A 20,567-nucleotide genomic window follows, 5' to 3' on the forward strand; every position below is an offset into this window, starting at 1 on the left:
GAGTTTGCCGTGAAGGAAAGCCCCTCGTTCGCGCACGACTTTTTCCAAACTCTCCAACAGGACAGTAGGCAGTGAAGGGAAGAGTTCCCGGGATATCTTTTGAAACTCTCAAGAGCGCCAGCGCCGAGCTGACCCCAAACGCCTCGGTTCGCTGTGCCCCTGATTCTTGGGGGCGCGGAGGGACCCTGCAAGGAGTGACAGTGGGGCGACAGGGCCCGGGAGGTGAGCGTTTGCTGCTCGGGACTGCCGGAACCTGGTACTCCCAGGGAAGCGGGACCTTTGCTGGCGCTCTCCTTCCAGTCCGACCCATCTGCGGAACGCTTGCTTGGGACCGGCCGTCAGTGCCAGGTAAGTCTGGGTCTTTGCTTGGGCTGCAGTTTGCCCCAAATCCTCCACCCGGGAAAGACGGGGCTGTCTGTCGGGGGAGAAGAAAGAACCCAAGTGCACATTTTTGAAATGCATCTCATTTTTTCGTTATGTTTGAACAAGCTGTACCTAGCACTGTGCGTCTGGGCTCGGGTCTTTAAGACCCAAGATGCCGCCTTTGTTTGGGGGGAAATACTGGAAACCCAAATTCCTCTCTTGGTTGCAGGTTTAAAGGGTAAGCCAAACTTTGCATGTGCTTAACTGGCTTCAAACACTTTGGTTACTAAAAAACAAAGGGTGCCTCCCAAGAGCCCCGGAAAGTGTGTCTTCCAGGACTTGGAAAAAAGCTGACTCCTTTTAAGAGGAAAGTTGTTAGGACAGCTGGTCTGTTCCTTTCTAAAAACGAATCAATAAACATCCCTGATATCTACAGGTCTCTTCTAGGTGAGATTTTGAAGAAAGCTAATGAGAGATGTTACCAGTGTGCTCTAAAGTCATAGGATGGTGGTAGTAGTAATAGTAGTAGTAGTAAAAGTAGGAGGAGGAGGAAGAGGAGGAGTACTAGTAGCAGAGTAGCAGTACTACTAGTAGTAGTAGTAGTAGTAGTAGAAGTAGTAGTACTAGTAGCAGAATAGTAGTACTACTAGTAGTAGTAGTAGAAGTAGTAGCAGTACTAGTAGTAGGAGAAGGAGAAGGAGGAGGAGGAAGAGGAGGAGGAGTAAGGTAGCATTTTATATAGTGCTTTGAAGCTTGCAAAACATTTTACATGTTATCTCATTTGATAAGCAGGTAAGACACTGGACCCCTTAAAGAACCTAATTTTAATCCTGGTTCTGCCTCATTAAACAAATCATTTCACATCTTTAGGCTTAATAAGTAAAATGATGAGGCCAGACTGGATGATCTCCAAGGTCTAAATTTAGCTTCAAATTTAGGTTTCTATGAAACCTAGCTTTGCACATAAACGCTGATGCTTTCTTAACTCTGTGATTTTGAGACAATCGCTTCCCTGGATCTTGATTTTCACTTTTGTAAAAAGACAGTATTGGACTAAGGTACAACTAAGTTTTCTAAGGTATCTTGCAACTCTAAATTCTGGTGATCCTGTGTTTCTATCTAGCTGGACCTGGAACTAGTTTTGAGCAAAGACTTGGTATTTCTAACCCAGCTATTCCTTCCTAGAACCTCAGAAAACAGCAGTTCATGTCCCCTGATGACGAGTCAGATTTGACTTAGAGGAATAGCCATTCTCTTACTATGAAATGTCTTAAGTATTTCTCAGTAGTTCAGATGAAAGGATCCAACTACTAAAGATGAGGGAGACTTGAGAAGAAAATGCCAACTGGGCAGAAAAAGCATCAAAATAGATGACATTTCATCTTACAGATATTCCCTGGCCTACAATGCATTGTATTCATTTATGCCCAAAGTCAAATTAAATTAAAAGAAGTTAGGAAAAAGAATGGGGAGAAGAAAGAAACGGAGACAGAGAGAGACAGAGACAGAGAGAGAGAGACAGAGAGACACAGACAGAGAGAGAAACAGAGAGAGAGAGACAGAGAGAGAGAGACAGAGAGAGACAGAGAGAGAGACAGAGAGAAGACCAAGAGACAGTGAAAAAGATGGAATAGAGTAAACACCTGGTCAGTTGAAGAATGATGAAATCATCTGGATTTAAATTAGGCAGAGGAATGCATTGTTGACATGAATAGTCTGGAGGACAGGACAATATAGCAAAACAAAAATGAAATTAGACCTCTTATAGTCTTTCTTTGATAAGTAATCTAAGAATCAAACAAATGGTAGCAAATCTAAAATATGAAAAAAAAAAAAAAAGGTACCTCATTTTAGGGATGAAGCCAATTCAGATGATTAAGGTCAGGAATATTTAGTTTGGGTTTCTTGCCTGTCATTGTCTAAGAATGTCAAACCATAACAACTTGAGCACTTGAATATACAATTTACTAAGTCCAGCAAGAAGAGAAATTGTCACCGAGTGTGGAAAATCACAGCTTGTCATGATTCTCACGAGTGCTTACACTCCTTTCCAGCAATGAGGCAGTGAGAATTTTTGAGAACTTTGACAACAATCTGCCTTACTTCCTAGAACACGAACCATCTTGCCCTTCACAGACCTCTGTCCTCGCCACTGGCTCCTCTAAGCTTGCTTTGTAGAGAAAACTCTTTGGCACCAACATGGGGGGAAACCCACCAGTGACTCACCCTCATATTTCTTTAGGAATACTAGTTAATTCAACATAAAAGTTAAAGAGAAGGGGAGGGCAAAATTTTAATCTATAGATAAAAATCAAGTACGATTGTTATTTTCAGTCAACATTTGCAAAGCCTGAGAATCAGACTTAGCTTGTCCCTCAGGCCACCAGAATCTTGTAGGTCAGGCCCATTTCACAAATGACATCGGTAAGGATCGGCGGCGGCCTGAGGATAACCAAATTGCTCACAGGCCACCAGTGAGCCTTGTAGCAAAATGTTCTGCTGTCCATCTGGTCAAGGGACTTAGTGATAAAGGAAGAGACCTTTATGGGCAAATGGAACCTTGGCCACCTGACTCCCAGTACCAGGTCCAGGTAAGTCCTGTGTTTAACAAAGAATGGAATTCGTGCTAAGGAAAATGCACAGGCTCATAACTTCAAAGAGTCAACCAAATCTGAAATTCAAACACTGCAGACATAAACATGATTGATTTTTGGAACCCAGCCCCACTGCTAAGTGGCTCATTCACCTCCCATTCTGTATTTTTGCTGTTCTCTTCCTGACTTCAAGGAACATACCTTGCACACCACCTCTGCCCTTGGGCCCTTTTCTCTTCCAATATCACAGAGGGCACCTATACCATTCTCTATCTTGGCAGCTGTTGTATGATCTATCTGAGTGTTTCATCCTCTCCAATATCATAGTTAATTTATATGTAATAAGTATACTTCATTAGACTAATAGGTGTAAGGAAGACCGGCGCCAATTCCCAATTTTAAGTTAGAAGTTCAGTATTACATCTCATCCTCTTCGGTTGGTTACTTTCAGTCTAGTTTAAAATTCTTCCTTTTGAGTCTTTCTTTAAAAGAGTAGAGCAAGGAAAAATAGAATGTGAAATGAATTGCCTTGAGAGGTGATAACTCACCCTCCTAGAGAAGGCTTTAATCATTTCTTTGTAAATTAGTTGGACTAGATGGTTGCTAAGGCCCCTTCTAAAGCTCTATATTCAGAGGAAATTTCTTTTTTTTTATTATTAAAGATTTTTATTTTCAAAACATATGCATAGATAGTTTTTAATATTCACCCTTACAAAACCTTGTGTTTTAATTTTTTCCCCTTCCTTCCCCTTCCACCCCCTCCCCTAAGAGAATCCAATATAAGTTAAACATGCATAATTATTCTTTATATATTTCCACAATTATCATGCTTCACAAGAAAAATCAGATCAAAAAGAAAACAAAATGAGAAAGAAAACAAAATGCAAGCAAACAACAACAAAAAGAGTGAAAATACTGTGTTGTCATTCACATTCAGTCCCCATAGTCCTATTTCTGGTTCAGATGGCTCTCTTCATCACAAGACCATTGGGGCTGACAAGAATCGTCTCATTATTGAAAAGAGCTATGTTCATTAGATTGATCATCCCATAATCTTGTTGCTGTGTTCTGCTCCTGGTTCTGCTCACTTCACTCAACATTAGTTTATGTAAGTCTCTCCAAGCTTCTCTGAAATCATCTTGCTGATCGTTTCTTTATAAAACAATAATATTCCATATTATTCATATACCACAATTTATTCAGCCATTCTCCAGTTGATGGGCATCTATTCAGTTTCCAGTTTCCGGCCACTACAAACAGGGCTGCCACAAACATTTTTGCACATATGGGTTCCTTTCCCTTCTTTATTATCTCTTTGGGATATAAGCCCAGTAGAGACACAGCTGGATTAAATGGCATGCACAGTATTCAAACAAAATTTCAAAGTAAAGATACAAAAGTGGTAGGTTTTTAATCCATGGGAACCATCTTGATGAAAGATCTGGTAAGGAAGAGGTTAAAGCTAGCAAGCAAAATAAGATTTTTGGATGACTTGTGGGCTATAGTCCAAGCAACCCATCTTTTGTTAGGGGAAAAAAAGGGAAAAAACCCAACCTTCTTACCCCTCATCAATATTGCTCTCTGGGATCTCAAAACAACGCCAAGGATTGGCTAAGCCCCTCTAGGAGCATGGATGTGAAAAAACCTCTGACTCAGCTCTCAAGACTGAAGTAGGATCCCTTACCCTTTCATAAAACAGCTGAGAGTGGGTACCAGACCACCAAGGTCCCTGGATAAACAGATATTCCCATTCCAGCTGGCAGCTGTGCACCTCTTGGGCTTTTACAGTCACAATTCGAGGCTTTTAATATTTCTCAACAGTCATATGCCTGAGGATGCAAAATCTCCCTGGCTTCCGAGAGGCCCAGCTGCCTGGTTATTATCAGAGCCTGAGGCTACCGTCATCTATTCCAGCAGCTACTGCCTGCAAGCCTGCTTCTCCTCTTCTGATAGCTCTTAGTTTTATGGGGAAATTTGCATATGTAGCTAACCAGGGACGCCTTTGTTCTCTATTTCCTACAAATCAAATCACTCCAGAATAGATAACAATGATAAAGATCCCCTGGGAGAGCGGGAGAGTGTTACATAGGCGGAGAGATACCACAGCCAGGATAGACATTCAGTATCAACAATTCACTTTACAAGCTAATAAATTCCATCTCTGTCTTGCAGATTGTTGTTATTTTTTCCAGTGAGTCATTGATGAAATCAGCTATAAGTGTAACAACAATAACAAAGCTACCCATTAATACTAAGAGGAATCAAAGTCAGTAGTCTTGAAATCCAAATGGAGTTTCTAAGATTTCTTGAACATATATTTACATACTATAATATAAAAATTGCAATACGCCACCAAATATGCAAAGCTAAAAAATCCTGTTTAATGCATAGAAGATCATCAGACCTAGCTTTCATCAGTCCAAACTCCTCATTTTACAGATAAGGAAATTGAGGCCCATAAATTTGAAATAATTAGAATAAGCTCACACAGGCAGTTAAAATACAGAATTGGGATTCAAATTCTGGTCTTCTCATCAAAATCCTATGCTCTTCATACTAGAAATATAATCCTGCTCCTCTCCTTTTCCCTCTCCTCCCCAATAGCAATAGTCAATTTAACTGTAAAATAAAATTATAGTATAATGTTAATAAATTTTAAAATTAGCATCATAGCACTAGGATCATGGATCTCAGAAGTAACCTAATCCAATGGCCTCTTCTTGACAAACACAAGAAAGTCTAAATACCAAATGGAAAATGACAGGCGAAATAAAGGAGATCATTCATTGCCAAATCTTGTAAAACCTCCAGCAATCTCTTAGGTATCACTCAGTTGCATGAAGGACAAGGGAGAGAAGGAAGACATCACAGACTTTCTGTTAAAAGGCTACAGATTCAAACCCCTGTTCTACTACTTAACTATCTATGTGACTGGAGCAAATTGTTTAATGTCTCTAGACCTCAGTTTCCTCATCTGTGAAATGAAGGGGTTTGGCCCTTCTCAGAGGTCTTCAAACAAAGGATGAACTAGGATTTGTTAGGCATATGGCCATTCTTGTGATTTGCTTTGTATTAGATTACCAATGAGGTCCCTTCCAACTCTGAAATTCCAAGGCTTCTGTATCTCCATGGTTTCTAAGGTCCTTATCAGCTTTGCACCTATGATGCAGTGATCCTGTGTGATTAAATCCCCCTCCAGTGTACAGTGATACAGATAAGACCTTGAGTTCTCAAGCTAATAATACTGGAGCCCCAATTCTAACAGGATCTTGAGCTTGAGTCCAGCTCATCTGTCAACCGAAGACCAGCCTAACCAACTTCAGAGAGGTTCATTAAGAGAAAGATGATCACCAAGTGATGAATCATGAAATCGTGTTTTTGAAGATTTTATTTGTAAAACCAGAATTGAAACTTATCAACACATTTTAGGTTTATTTTCAAACTGAAGATGGCTTTAGCACCTAGCCCAAAGTCTGGCAGGTTTTAGGTTTAATAAAGTCTTGTTAAATTGAATTCTGAGTCAGTAGAATAACACTCACAAAAGAAAAACAGTAAGAGTTTATGAGAATGAATGTCACTGGGGAGAAATAAAACATCTGCTATGTGCCAGGCATTGTGCTAAATATTTTTTTAAACAAATATTATTATCTCATTGGATCCTTTTGCCAACTTTGGGAAATAGGCGCTACTCTTACTCCCATTTCTGAGTTGAAGCCGAGGCAAACAGGTTAACTGTTTTGCCCAAGATCACACAGTTTCAAGTCAGATTGGACCCTTCCTGACTAGAGTCCCAGTGCTTCATTCATTGCACCACCATCTGCCTCTTGTAGCACTGGGCGAAGGCGTGGAATGCTATTCATTTCCACTTGATTAAGAGCTTAACTGGCAAAAAAAAAAAAAAAAAAAAAAATGAAGAAGGAGAAAAAGTCAGCATGAGAAGCAGCAGCATCCTCTTCCTAATTGGGAGGAAGCTACATTTTGATGAGCAAAGAAGCATTCATCCAAGAGCAGGCAGTGTATTTCCCTAAATGTTTTAAAAAGCCTCCTTAACTGGGTGTGCCATCATGGAACTAATTTAGAGTTCAATTTAGCACTCAATTTGGCATGTCAACCTGTTCTCAAGTGCTGTAGGTGTTTTATGCAGTTAGCAGAGAATCTCTCTCTACTAGGGTTTGGCTCCTATGATTTCCCTATGTACAACAAAACTGGGCACAGAATCCCTAGGTTCTGCAGATTACTCATAGAGATGGGTGGTCATGAAGACCATGAAAGCAAATGACTCTGTCTTGTTATTGGAAAGATAGGCCATCATCAGAGGAGAACTAGGATTTGGGGGTTCTTTGATCCAAAGTTCATGATAGTGCTACTGCCATTGTACAGGATGGCTAGTCAAGTTTGAGATATAATGTGAATATCTCCTGAGATAATCTATTTTATATACCTACAAAGGTGAAATTTGTACTTTACTGCTTCCATTGAGCTTCTCTGTCCATGTATAATATTAAATTTGGTTTTTAATTCTTTAAAAAAAATAGAAAGGCGCGGGGCCTTTTTAAAGGCACCTTGGAGGGCTCTTAAAGTGTATTTTCTTAAGATTTAGTCCTTAATATTGTTTTTGAGTTGCACTTGTAACAGCTACTGCTAACATTTCCTGACCATAATGAAAAAAATAAATCAGAAAGTACACATTAGGGATGTAGTTCTTTAGACACTGTTTTCCATAGAACTGAAGCTTTTCTTAAAGAAGGATAGCCAATAGAATCTGGCAATAGCAGCTTTTCTAAGAGTTGAATTTGTAATGAAAGCAAATCATCACTGTACTGTTAGACTTGCAAAAACATGGTTTTCTCCTGAAGGGGTTCTTTGCATATTTAATAAAAAATTACAGATAGTTAAGTTAAATGTAATAGTTCCTTGGTCTAAACAATCAATAACCATTTGTTAAACCTAATACGTGCCAGACAATATGAGGGTACTCAAGATACAATAACATAGTACCTGTTAAAAGCTTACCTGCAAAAGAGCAGCTAGATGGTACAGTGGATAAAGCTGTCCTGAAGTTCAAATATGGATTGGACCCGAGTTCAAATATGACCTCAGCTAGCTGTATGTTCCTAGGCAAGTTACATAGCCCCAATTGCCTCAGCAAAAATAAAACAAAATTAAATTAAAAGTTACCTGCACACAAAGAGAGCAAACTCTATACAAAGTTACAGAAAGTTAAAGAAGTATGAGCCATGTGCAGAATTTGGGGAGAGAAGGCACCAGAAGTTGAAATAGGCAAGGAAAGATTAGGGAAGAATTCATATAGGAGAGGATATTTGAGCTAAACCCTGAAAGAAATGGGAGATTCTAAGAGAGAAGGATGAGATATGAATGCAGTCCAGACACAGGAGGCAGCCAACCAAAAGTATGAGGACCAAATGCAATATTTGTGTAGATACTGGAGTGGTTTGCCATCTCCTTCTCCAGATAATTTTACAGTTGAATGAGGCAAGCAGGGTTTAAGGACTTGCCCAAGTAAGTGTCTGAGGTCATATTTGAACGCAGGTCCTCCTGACAGCCGACCAGGTATTCTACCCATTGAAAAATTTTAATAGAAGAAAGACATAAAGAGGCAGCTGTGACATAGAAGATAGAAAACTGAAGGCCTAAGTTTGAATTCTGCCTCTGACACAGATCAATTGTATGTCTCTGGGTAAATAAATCACTTATGCCTCTTAGTGTTCTAGACCAATAAAATCAAACTCAAAAACAGAAACATGTTGACTTGGAAAACTGGACATTAACATTCTCTATGTTCTATCATATTTTAATTTATTGTTACTTTTATTGTTTATTATTGTTAATTATTTCTCAACTATATTTTAATCTGGTTTGGGCCACACTTCAGAACATTGCAGACAAATTTGGGGGGTTATCTACTCTAGGACTTGTCAAGCTCAAAAGTGCAAAGAGGTTTTGTAAGGAGTTTCATTTGGGAGTTCTCAGTATCACTGAAATCCTAAGTTCAGTCACTCTCCCTTATAATGAAATCAACTTGTAACATATTTTTGTAATTTTTTTGCTTTGATTAATGCTCTATCTTTTGTCATTTGAAAGAGAGAAACTCTCTACCTAACACTAGTATTATATATGTTCCAATTATTTTGCTTTTCATTTGTCCCTTTCTCCAAGGGATCACTGAGTAAATACATCTTACATCTTAAATTGCTAGGGAAACTGAGGCAAAGGAAAGTTTAATGTCTTACCCAGCATGACATAATTTCCTTTCTATAAAATAAGAAAAAAATAGCAAATGACAGAAGAGCAAATAAAAGGAATTTAGGATCCCAGGATATTCATCATCTCTGAAAATGAGTAGTGAGACCAAACTTTCTTCTCAATTAGTGCCAGTGGGCTTTCAAGTAGAGGTTTCCACATGAAAATCATTATCCAAACAGACCACACACATCTATCTGATTCTATTCATTTGATGTGAGTGTGTATAAAACAGCAGAGCTGGAGAAGGCTACACTGATGATTATCATAGTTGTTGCTTTTGAAGGCAAATATTTATTTTTGTAAAGATTGCAAAACCAAGAGCAGTAGAATATGAAATCTTCTGTGTGTTTACATAATAAACAATGAGGAAGCACTGACAGATTATGCTTTCCCTCCTGTCTAAGGACTGGCTATTTCCCTCCTGAAGACACCAATTAAGTAGAAACACTGGCCTCTGGAGAGATGAGCATTGGGATGGCAGTCTTTCCAGTCTGTGGGAATGTTAGTGTTTGTTCCCCATTGGTGTTTTCTTGTCAAGAAAGTCAAGAATGGGATGGTCCTGAATTTGGTGAGAACCATTTGTTTGAAGCCTCCTTTCATCTGGGGACTTGGCACTATCTCAGCCCTCCCAAGGTGGTTCCCTCATTAATCAACAGCATATATTGATCCATCATGGCCTGTGCACTATGAGGAGATCCAGAAGGATGACAAAATATAGGCCCTACTCTCAAGGAGTTTATAGTCTAATGAAGGAAGAAGAAGAAAAGGCCATGAGACAAACAAGAAGATAGAACAAAACAAATGAATATTAACATTGGCTATATATGAAACACTGAGGGGATGTGGGTATTTGGAGGTAAAGCTGGGCTGAGTTAGATTCCTCACCTAAATCAAACTAAATTTTAGGTCAAGATTACTTTCAGGAAGGAGGGGAAATGAGAAAAAGTATATATACTGATAAATAGTTTGCTAAATTTCTTGCTAAGGGGCTAAGTTGTACAATAGATAGATACATCCATACATACATAGATATAAATATAAATATGTATACTGGCTAGCATCCAGAGTCATTAGCCTTAGCTACAGCTATGAAGAACTGGAGTTAAGGGAGGAATTGTCCAGGGATGAGGGAACAGGAGGGAAGAAGGGACTTATCTAACTCCTCTTTTAGTGTTATTTGCAAAGGTGATAATAATTAAGTAGCAATGGCAAAACCATTTCAGGAGATTAGGAGAATCTGACCATTTCTTGAATAACTAATTGCTTTCAGCTCCAGAAATATGCCTCCACTACTGAAGCCAATAATGAAATCCCAAATAAGATATGGCAGAGATGGGCACAAGCAGGAGGTACTGGATACAGTTTGTGATTCTTCACTCTGGATATGGGATGGACTATCCTGCCTTTTGTTACTAGGCCATGTTCCAGCTGTGAAATCCTCTTTTCTGCTTGAGTTTGAAGGTTTCATGGAGGTTAGCACTATCTGAAGAGTGAGTTTCTGCCCTTGAGATGATCATGGCTAAAGTCATCAATTCATAGACTAAGACTGGAAAGGATTGCAGAAGTCATCTAGTTGAATCTCCCATCTAAATTGTGACTTCTATCTTCAACATCTCCAATAATAGCTCTCTTTTATATGGAGCTCCCTTTTATACAGAGCAATTATTTTAAATCACTGTCTTTATATTAATTCTGACATGTATGTTGTATTATTCCCCTTTTTTTCCCTGAGGCATTTGGGGTTAAGTGACTTGCCCAGGGTCACACAGCTAGGAAGTGTTAAGTGTCTGAGGTTGGACCAGTTCTCTATCCATTGAGCCATCTAGCTGCCCCTATTATTTCCCTTTTTACAAATGAAACTCATATTCAGAGCTAGACTGAATAGCTTCTAAGTGGCGGAATTGAGAGAGACAGAGACAGAGAATACTTCATGAATTGGCTTGTCCTTCCTGAAATTCTGGAGAATTAGGGCAATCTTCCAAGTGGAAGGGAAGAATATCCTGGTGCAGTGGTCCTTTTAGAATGACTGTGGTTGGATGTGTAATTGGGAAGGGCTATGAGTTGGTTCCTTTGGGTTCGCTCTCTCTCTGTCTGTCTGTCTCCCTCCCTCTCCCTTTCCCTTACAGCCTCCCTCCCTAAAAGCCCTAAGCCAGAAGGAGTGCACTGCCCCATTGTGGGATGCTGACTACAATGGGAATCAAGTGCAGTCAAGTCAAAGTATCAGACAGGGTGTTGTCAGTGGTATTTTCTGGCACTGAGGGCTCCTGGCTCTAAGGAAAACTTCCAGGTTAACATTGGCTTTATTATCCTCTTTAGTGGTAAGTGGACGATGCTATTGACTGAGCAGCCATTTGAATCACAAACTTGGAGTTGGACAGCGTTCAGAATCCTCTCATTTATAATTCTTCCTCAAAGTCCTGAGAAGCTAACATTCCTCAATCAACATTCCGTAGAAATACAGCCATCAAAACATGAGCACTTGTTTGCAAAGTAACACACATTCCTTCTGAAGAAGAAGTATAATCCGAAAACAATATTAAACATATATACTGGGGGCAGCTAGGTGGGGCAGTGGATAGAGCACTAGCCCTGAAGTCAGGAGTTCAAATCTGGCCTCAGACATTTAACACTTCCTGGCTGTGTGATCCTGAGCAAGTCACTTAACCCCAATTGCCTCAGGGGGGCGGAGGGAAACATATATTACTATTCAGATATAGACATAGGTATCCATGGAACCACTGATTCCTCCGCTAATCTCTTCTAATACCTGATCATGGTAAGGAGGTGACCCTAGCTTTTTGAAGGATGTGTAATTATAGCCCATGCTACTAAAAGTGCCTTGCAAACAGAACCTGCTCACAGATTGTGAGTCTCTACTCCTAGGACATATCGAGAAATGGAAGTTTGGGGGGCAGCAAGATGGTGCAGTGGATTAAGTGGACTGGTGTCAGGAGGTCCTGAGTTCAAATATTACCTTAGATACTTACTAATATGACAATGGACAAATCATTCAACTACAATTGCCTCCCACCCTCCCCCCCAAAAAAGATTTTAAAAGGAATTAAAGTTTTGGGGTTAAATCTTGGAAAACACATTTCACTATCTTTCATAGCATCATAGATTTGAACTGAGAGGGGATTCTGAGATGATAGAGTCATATCCATCTTCATTTTGAAAATGAAGACAAAAATCTCATAGAATTTTTCACTTTCCAGAATTTTTTGAGAACTTTAGAAAGAATTTAAAGTCCTACAATTCCTATGGAACATATCCATATGGAAGTTCTGATATGTCTCAAATTCAAATTGCAATCCAATTCAACAAACATGTCTACTGAGAGTCTACAGTATGTAAAGTGAAAAGTAGTGTGGATCTTTCTGTTGTTGCTTGCTTGCATTTTTGTTTTCCTTCTCAGGTTTTTTTAACCTTCTTTCTTGATCCAATTTTTCTTGTACAGCAAGATAACTGTATAAATATGTATACATATATTGTATTTAACACATACTTTAACATATTTAGCATATATTGGGCTACTTGCCGTCTAGAGGAGGGGGTAGAGGAAAGGGGGGATAAGTTGGAACAGAAGGTTTTGCAAGGATCAATGTTGAAAAATTACCCATGCATATGCTTTGTAAATAAAAAGCTATAACAGAAAACCCCAACAAAAGAAAAGTAGTGTGGAATAATGGATAGATGGGCAGCATGAAGGCTAGAGAACTTGGGTTCCAAGAATTACTTCTGACACACACTGGCGATATAACCTAGGCAACCATGCTTTAAGGGTGATGGTGAGTTTTCTAAGACTAGAAAGTTCAAATGATTTGCCCATCTGCAACTATGAAAAGTTAATCCCTACTCTCAAGAAACTTACATTCTATTTGTAGAATCAACTTGTACCTATACAGGTTTATACAGAAAGAGATACAAAAATCATTTTAAGGTGATGGGGGAGGGAGCATTAGTCTCTGGGAGATCAGGATAGGATTGGTCTAAAAAGAGATGTTTGAACTGAATTAAAGGTTCTAAGAGACCAAAGTGAGGAAGAAGTGTATTCCAAGAATGGGGGATAGCAATAAAAAAGCAGAAGATGAGAGGTGTGTGACAAAAAGAAAGCCATTTTGTAGGGAATGTGAAAGAAATCATGTATGATAAGGCTAGAAAAATAGTACAATTATCCCTTCCACATTGTGACTTCCCCATCTAAGTTTCAATATATCACAGATTCATATAAGAAATTAAATGGGAATTTTGGAGGAAGTTTTGCAGAATATATTGATAATATGCAAATGCCAGCAGACAATATAGGAAAAGTTTAGAAATCCAGAAATGCATATACATACATTATTATATAATATCAACATATTTTATCTTAGTACCTATTCAGACCTCTGTTTTGAAGGAAGGACTAAAAAAGTTTACATAGATTTTCAAGACTGAGGGGATGCAGCGCTCCTAACTCCTGCACTCCCCCCTCATGGAAAAGGTAATAGTATAGGACTGAATTATGAAGAGCAGCAAATGCTAATTCTAGGACCGAGGACCTTTAGTTTATTGTCTAAATAACTGATCAAACTTCTACTCCTTATCCACATGCTTGTTGCTATCATCATTCACCCTCCTTCAGATGCAAAGTCTTCTCTGCCTCAAACCCTAACCTTTAGATCCTGAAGTTCTAATTCTTTAACTTCCTCAGCAGTATCAAATTATCTTTGCCACAAACTCAGGAGTGATCAGAATTTGGGTTACTCACCCTCCACCCCCCACCAACACACAGTTCAAGTGAAATTTGCCCTGAGGGATTGGATTCCTAATTAAAGATATGATTTAAAGCACTACAGTGGAAATGTTAAAAAAAAAAAAAAAATGTTTGGAGGCAAGGGGTAGATTCACATCCCAGTTCGGACATTTACTACTTGTGGTGACTTTGGGCAAGTCACCAGCTCTGGACCTCATCTATAAAATTAGTAAATTGTATTAGATAATCTCTAACTTTAAATGGATGATCCTTTGATCCTGACTCCCAGCCTTTGCTCATTTCATTTCCCCCCACTTGGAATGTACTCCCTACTTGCGCCTCCCAAATCCTACCCTTCCTTCAAAGCTCATGTCTAATGAAGTTTTTCTTGGTAAATCTTATCACTCTTAATTCTTTTAGCACTTAAAATTAGTATCATTAATTGCTGAATGGTGATTAATCACGTACTGTTTTATGTGCCTTGACCTTGACTTACTGAAAATTGGTATAGATAAAATAAGAAATGTAATCATAGCTCTGTACACTTTCCTTTAGATTTCTAGTAGTTCGTGCCATCTTATTCATCATACCTATAGTATAAGTCTACAATGAACCTATAAAGATGAAATATGATTCATGCTTTTTTTTAAAACCTATGATTAAGTTGTGAGGAGTCAAATTTTAAAAAGCTGCCCTGAGGATTAGAATACCTGCAGCCTGTTTCAAATAAATTCCTAATCTGCAACGTGAAAGCAGTTTCCACACTATGAGTTCCCTACTCCCTGCCTCAATTTTTCTCTGGGCAAGTAAAAAATGGGATTAAAACTACTTCTCTCATAAGAAAGCCCCAAGGATTTCTTTTGGGGGTGAAGATGGGAAAAAAAAAATGAATCAAACTCTAAATGCAACAACCTTATATCCAAGAAATTCCCAAGTTTGAGAAAATCCAGTACAGGAGAACTCATTCCATCATCAGGCTTTGTAAATGGAATGTCCTTTGTCAGATCATGAAGCTCAATTTTTGGTTTGGAAAATATGGTTGCCATAGAGATAGTCTGTTATTCTGGATTCTCTTCCCAGTGGCTTAAATTGCAGGATTTTTCTGGACATAATTTAGGAAGACTGCCCCACCCTGTCTGGGGGCCACTTTAAGTTCATCTACTTTCCACTTCTAGGCCACTCAGCCTCAGTTTCTCTCTGTGCAAAATGCTTTCTCATTTTAAAAAAGTGCTAAGGATTATTCAGTCTTATCAGCATAGCAAAATGCTATTAGAAATACTTGTACTGCTGTGTTCCAGGAGAAAATAATCACGAACGACCAATTTTTTCTTCCTTAAAAAAAAACTATTCCCATGAAGCCTCCTGGAACATGTAGCTATTTAGTGGCTGTCAGTCACAAAGAGGCATTGGCCCAGGTAACCCATCTCTTTGTTGAGAAGTAGAAGGCCTTAGGACCTATAATGTAATTATATCTCTGCTGAATCCATTCAGGATATCTTCTGAATAGAGGCTGCCAAATGCAGCCATATCACATTTCCACCTTTAACAAATGCAAGCTAAGTGTTCTTGTTTCAATAAAATATTCATCGCCCTTGGCCTAGACGGAGGGGTTTTTGCTGGGTTTGAACGAGGTCCAGGGCCAGGGAGTGAAAGTTATTCCCCATTTTAAAGATGGTCAGGTGGCTTGTGTGAAATGAACAGGTGGCCTTGAGCCAGCTCCTTAGAAGCAGGCAGGCAGCTTCCTGATACTGAGGACCAGCTGATGTCTTCATAAGCTGCTGGGCTGAAAGGCCAGGGCCGGAATGTGCATGGAACGCTGCCCAGCAGCTAGAGTCCTTCATTCATGCGCTCATACTCCTATCCAGCATTAGGCCGCCCACACTCACATGCTCGAGTCCTCCCTTTCTCTCCCTCCTTCCCTTCCTCCCTCCCTCCCTCTTTTTCTCCCTCTCCCTCCCTCTCTCTTTTTCTCCTTCTCCCTCCCTCCCTCCCTCTTCTTCCCTTCCTCTCTCCTTCCCTCTCTCTTTTTCTCCTTCTCCCTCCCTCCCTCCCTCTTCTTCCCTTCCTCTCTCCTTCTCTCTTTCTGTCTGTCTGTCTGTCTGTCTCTCTCCCTCTCTCTTCCCCCACTCCCCCTTTCTTCCCCCTCCAATGAAGTCCTTCCAAAAAGACAATAGCTAACAGTTGCTGTTTCTCCATCATCCTTAAAGGAGGACCATAACATCAGAGTAATGATACCATGAGATGCAAGTAAATTGGATTTAAGTGAGGGAGGGCCGTGCAAGGTCACCTGCCTCACTTTCTGGGTCCTTTGATAAGATGACTAGAGATAACTCTGTATGCAGTAGGAGACTTTGTAAGCTAAGCTCTTTAACAAGTCGAAGTTTGACTGAGACAATGTCCAATCAGTTATAAGAAGTAAGGCAGACCAAAGGATTTTAAAATCGTGCATAGCCTTTGATCTATAGGTCTCTACTAGGTCTATGTCCCAAAGAACTCATAAAAAAGGGGAAAGGACCCACATGTGCAAAAATATTTGTGGTAGCCCTGTTTGTAGTGGCAATAAACTGCAAGCTGAGTGGATGCCCATCAGTTGGAGAATGATTGAATAAATTGTGGCATATGAATGTTATGAAATATTATTATTCTGTAAGAAATGACCAGCAGGATGAATACAGAGAGGCCTGGAGAGACTTATACAAACTGATGCTAAGGGAAACAAGCAGAACCAGGAGATCATTGTACATGACAACAAGATTATGTGATGGATTTGGTTCTTTTCAACAATGAAGTGATTCAAGATAATTCCAAAAGACTTCTCATGGAAATTGCCATCTACATCCAAAGAGAGAACTATGGAGACAGAAGAAGATCTGGCTCAAATCCAAATCCAATCACAAGTCTTCTATCTGTTAGATTCCAAGGAAGTCAGCTAACCTTTTATGAGTCTCAATTTCTTCTTCTGTCAAATTGGAATAATCATAGTGTCTATCTTACTAGTATTATGAGAATCAGATGGAATTGTGTATGCAAACTTCTTAAAGTGCTATTTAAATGTAAACAACTATTCCAGAGCCATTTGCTTGGGTTATTAAAAAATTTATAATTTTTGATTATATCAAAATAGTCATTGGAGACAATTATACTGGGTAACCTTTATTTTTTTTTCCTGAGGCAATTAGGATTAAGTGACTTGCCCAGGGTCACACAGCCAGAAAGTGTTAAATGTGACCTTTGATTTATAAATTGATTTTTACATGTAACTGGAGAAAATGAAAATTAAATTTGAAAACTTTTAAATTGAGTAGAGCAGAGAAACTGTATCTGAGATGAAAAATATTTAGATACCCACTAGACCACTGATCAACAGGTATTTATGAGTATCTACAATTTAATTCAATTCAGCATACATTTATTAAGTATATGCTAAGGACAAGGCATTTTTCTGAGTACTGGGTATTTAATAATTAGAAAAAAAAGAAGCAGTCTGTGCTCTCAAGAAACTTATATTCTACTGGAGAACATGTAAATAGCTAAGTAAATACTAGGTAGTTGAAGTAGGGAAAGGAGTGGGAGATGTAGGGGAGTGATGAGAGATCAGGAAAAGCTTTGTATAGGCTGGGGCATCTAAAAGAAACTAGAGAGATTTTGCAGGCTGTTTCAGGCACAGCGGAGACCCTGTTCAAAGACAGAAAAAAAGAGATAGATTCCAAGACTGGGAAGCAATTCTGCCACTTTGGCTGGAACATACAACACAAGATGGGAAGTAATATGAAGTATCTGGAAAGATACATGGGGATTTTTGTTTTGTTTTGTTTTGTTTTGTTACCCAAAACTGTGATTTCACTGGTGTAGGGCAATGGTGAGGAAACTACTTTTACCACAGCAGATCAACTCTTGGGGTTGTATAGTCATGTCTAACTCTTCATGACCCCATCTGGAGTTTTCTCGGCAAAGATGCTAAAAAAGTTTGCCATTTCCTTCTCCAGTTCATTTTACAGATGAAAAAACTGAGACAAATTTGTCTAAAGTCACCCAGTTAATATCTGAGGCTAAATTTGAAGATCTCCCTCATTCCAGACCCAACACTCTATCTACTATACCACCTAGCTGCTCTAATCTGTACCCACTGTGAGAGTTGGTTAAGGCAGGAGAGGTTTGATGACTATGGTCATATAATCAGTTTGTGTCTAAGGCTAGACATGAAACCCATGTTTCCTGACAGAGAGGTCTATTTCTTTATATGTCACACCATGTTGCTTCTCAGAGTGAGGTGGATTATGGAGGTTTTTAATACCAAGATGAACCATTTGTATTTTATCCTAGAAAAAAATAAGAAGCCACTGAAAAATTTTGTTACTCCACTAAAATTCAACTAGTCATCATTTTAAAAATTGTACCGAAAGATAGAAACGTAATTATATATTGTGAAGACTGCCTAGCTTGCTTAATGGTCAGACCTAGGTCTTTGGAATATTATTTTAGCAGTTAAGCGGAGGACAAATCGAAGGAGAGAGAAACTGGAAGTTAGGAGTCTAGTACAAAGTAATTACTATTCAGATGGGTGGTGATGAATGTCTGAGTTACAAGCTATGTACATGAGAAAAAAGGGATGAAATTGAAACCATAAGTCTCAGCTTCTATGTGCCCATTTCTATCCTAGTTAAAATCACAATTGTTCAGTGCAATGATCAGCATTCTGAATTCTTTAAAAGTTTTTATATTTTTCCCTTTTCATTATTTTCACCTGACTTTGTAATGGCTCATCATCTTTATGTCAAACAACTTAAACCCTATCCAGATGCTTTCTCCTGCAGCCCATGCATCCAGTTTTGAGTCCTAAAGCAAGAAATCTCCTTGACATGTCTAACCCACAGTCTGTCTCTTAAGAAGGGCTCCAGCAGATTTGCCACATGAAAGAAATGCCCAGTTAGAGTTGAAAGGCATAGCATTGAAAGAAGGGTATTCCTAGAAAGTAGAGAGACTCAAGTATAGGGGACTGTATTCGTCTCCATTTTTAGATCATAGGTGGATTCATTGCAATCCCGCAGTTTGTGATTAAAGTGAGATGACACAAGAAGCTTGGACAGAAATAGAGTCAAAGTGACTGTCATTTAGAGAGCCCTACTCTACCTCAGAGGACTCTCTTCCAAAACTTTCTTGTCCCAGTTTAAGGATCAATCTCACCGATACAGGTACACCAGAATAATTCTCCCACAAGCTGAGGATGTAAAAATATTAATATAGCAAACATGTATTATGGAAGTAAGAATATCTAATAAGACACTGGCCCCTGGTCTTTTTACTAGAGTTAACTAGAGTATAGTAGAGTTTACTAGAGTTTGTTGGCTCTCTCATCATAGCCTGTTTATGTTTAATGTATTTATATTTCTATTATGGTACTTCAAGTTCCTTAGTATGGTATATTATATAGAGCACTGGACTTGATATCAAGAAGACCTAAATTCAAATCCTACCCCAGACACTTATGAGCTGTGTGATCTATGTGTTATAAATTAATCTATCTATATTTATTAAGCATACTTAGTACTAGTAGTCTTAGTAATAAGTCTACTATGGACCAGGAAGAATATCATGAATGCAACAATCCCTGCTTGCAAATCACTTAAGTTACCATGCTTCAGTTTCCCCATAAATAAAATTGGAGGGAGTAAACTCATTGGCCTCCAAGGTTCCTTCCAGTTCTAAATCAATGATCCTATAATCTAGTGGAAGACAGCCATACACTGAGTCATCTTTGACCTGTCCAATTTTTACAAATTTGGGAATTTGTGGAAAGATCTGGACAAAACCATAAAGGGATAGACAGACAGATGAGTTACAATATGTACCACTGGAGGGAAGATCCACACTTGAAATATTGAAAAATTATTTAGATGAAAACCCATGTGCCTTTCTTTTGGTTAAGCCATTGGATAGAGTGATCCCTTCAGAGAAATTATGCTCGATGCTACTGCAAGGAGTGGGTTTTAAATGGCCATGGGCAAAGTCACTTAATCTCTTTGATCTACAGGCAGCTAAGATTTAACTATTGAAGGAGGGAAAGTGAAAGGATACAAAAATTTAAGTGGTAATCATCTCTTGAGGTTTAATACATAGGGATAGGATAGCTAAGCAGTATGGTGGTCTAAAGTGTTGTGCCTGAAGTAAAAAAGTTTTGCATTCAAATCCAACCTCAGATAATATCTGAGATATTTATAATATTTATGAGGCTCAATCTATAGAGACAGGGGCAGGTGAAGTCAGGAAGACCTTCAAAATCAATCTTAAATATTTGTTAACTATGTGACCTAGGCTAGTTACTTTATTTCTATTTGCCTCAGTTTCCTCAACATAAAATAGATTACCTTCTAGGGTTGTTACAAGCCTCAAAAGAGATATTATTTATAAAACACTTTACAAAGGATCCCTTATACAGTAGGCACTGAATAATAATAATAATAGCTAATAATAATTTATGTTTATATAGCACTTACTATGTGCCTAGGAACTGTGCTAAGTGCTTTACAATTATTATCTCATTTAATCCTCAACACAATCCTGAGAGGTAGGTACTGTTATTATCCTCATTTTGCACTTGAGGAAACTGAGGC

The 20,567-nt window shown here is 38.8% G+C and overlaps 1 protein-coding gene across 2 annotated transcripts in view; it reads left to right on the forward strand.

The window, feature by feature from the left end:
* The first annotated feature begins 270 nt into the window (after window positions 1-270).
* Window positions 271-20,567, forward strand: part of EDAR (ectodysplasin A receptor) — a 115,775-nt gene continuing 95,478 nt past the window's right edge. For both annotated transcript variants that reach the window (XM_031958771.1, XM_023500461.2), the window contains exon 1: window positions 271-348. The gene's annotated coding sequence lies outside the window, so the exon portion shown is untranslated. The remainder of the gene's footprint in view (window positions 349-20,567) is intronic.

This window comes from Sarcophilus harrisii, chromosome 3 (assembly GCF_902635505.1).
Source record: "Sarcophilus harrisii chromosome 3, mSarHar1.11, whole genome shotgun sequence".
NCBI classification, from domain to species: Eukaryota; Metazoa; Chordata; class Mammalia; order Dasyuromorphia; family Dasyuridae; genus Sarcophilus; species Sarcophilus harrisii.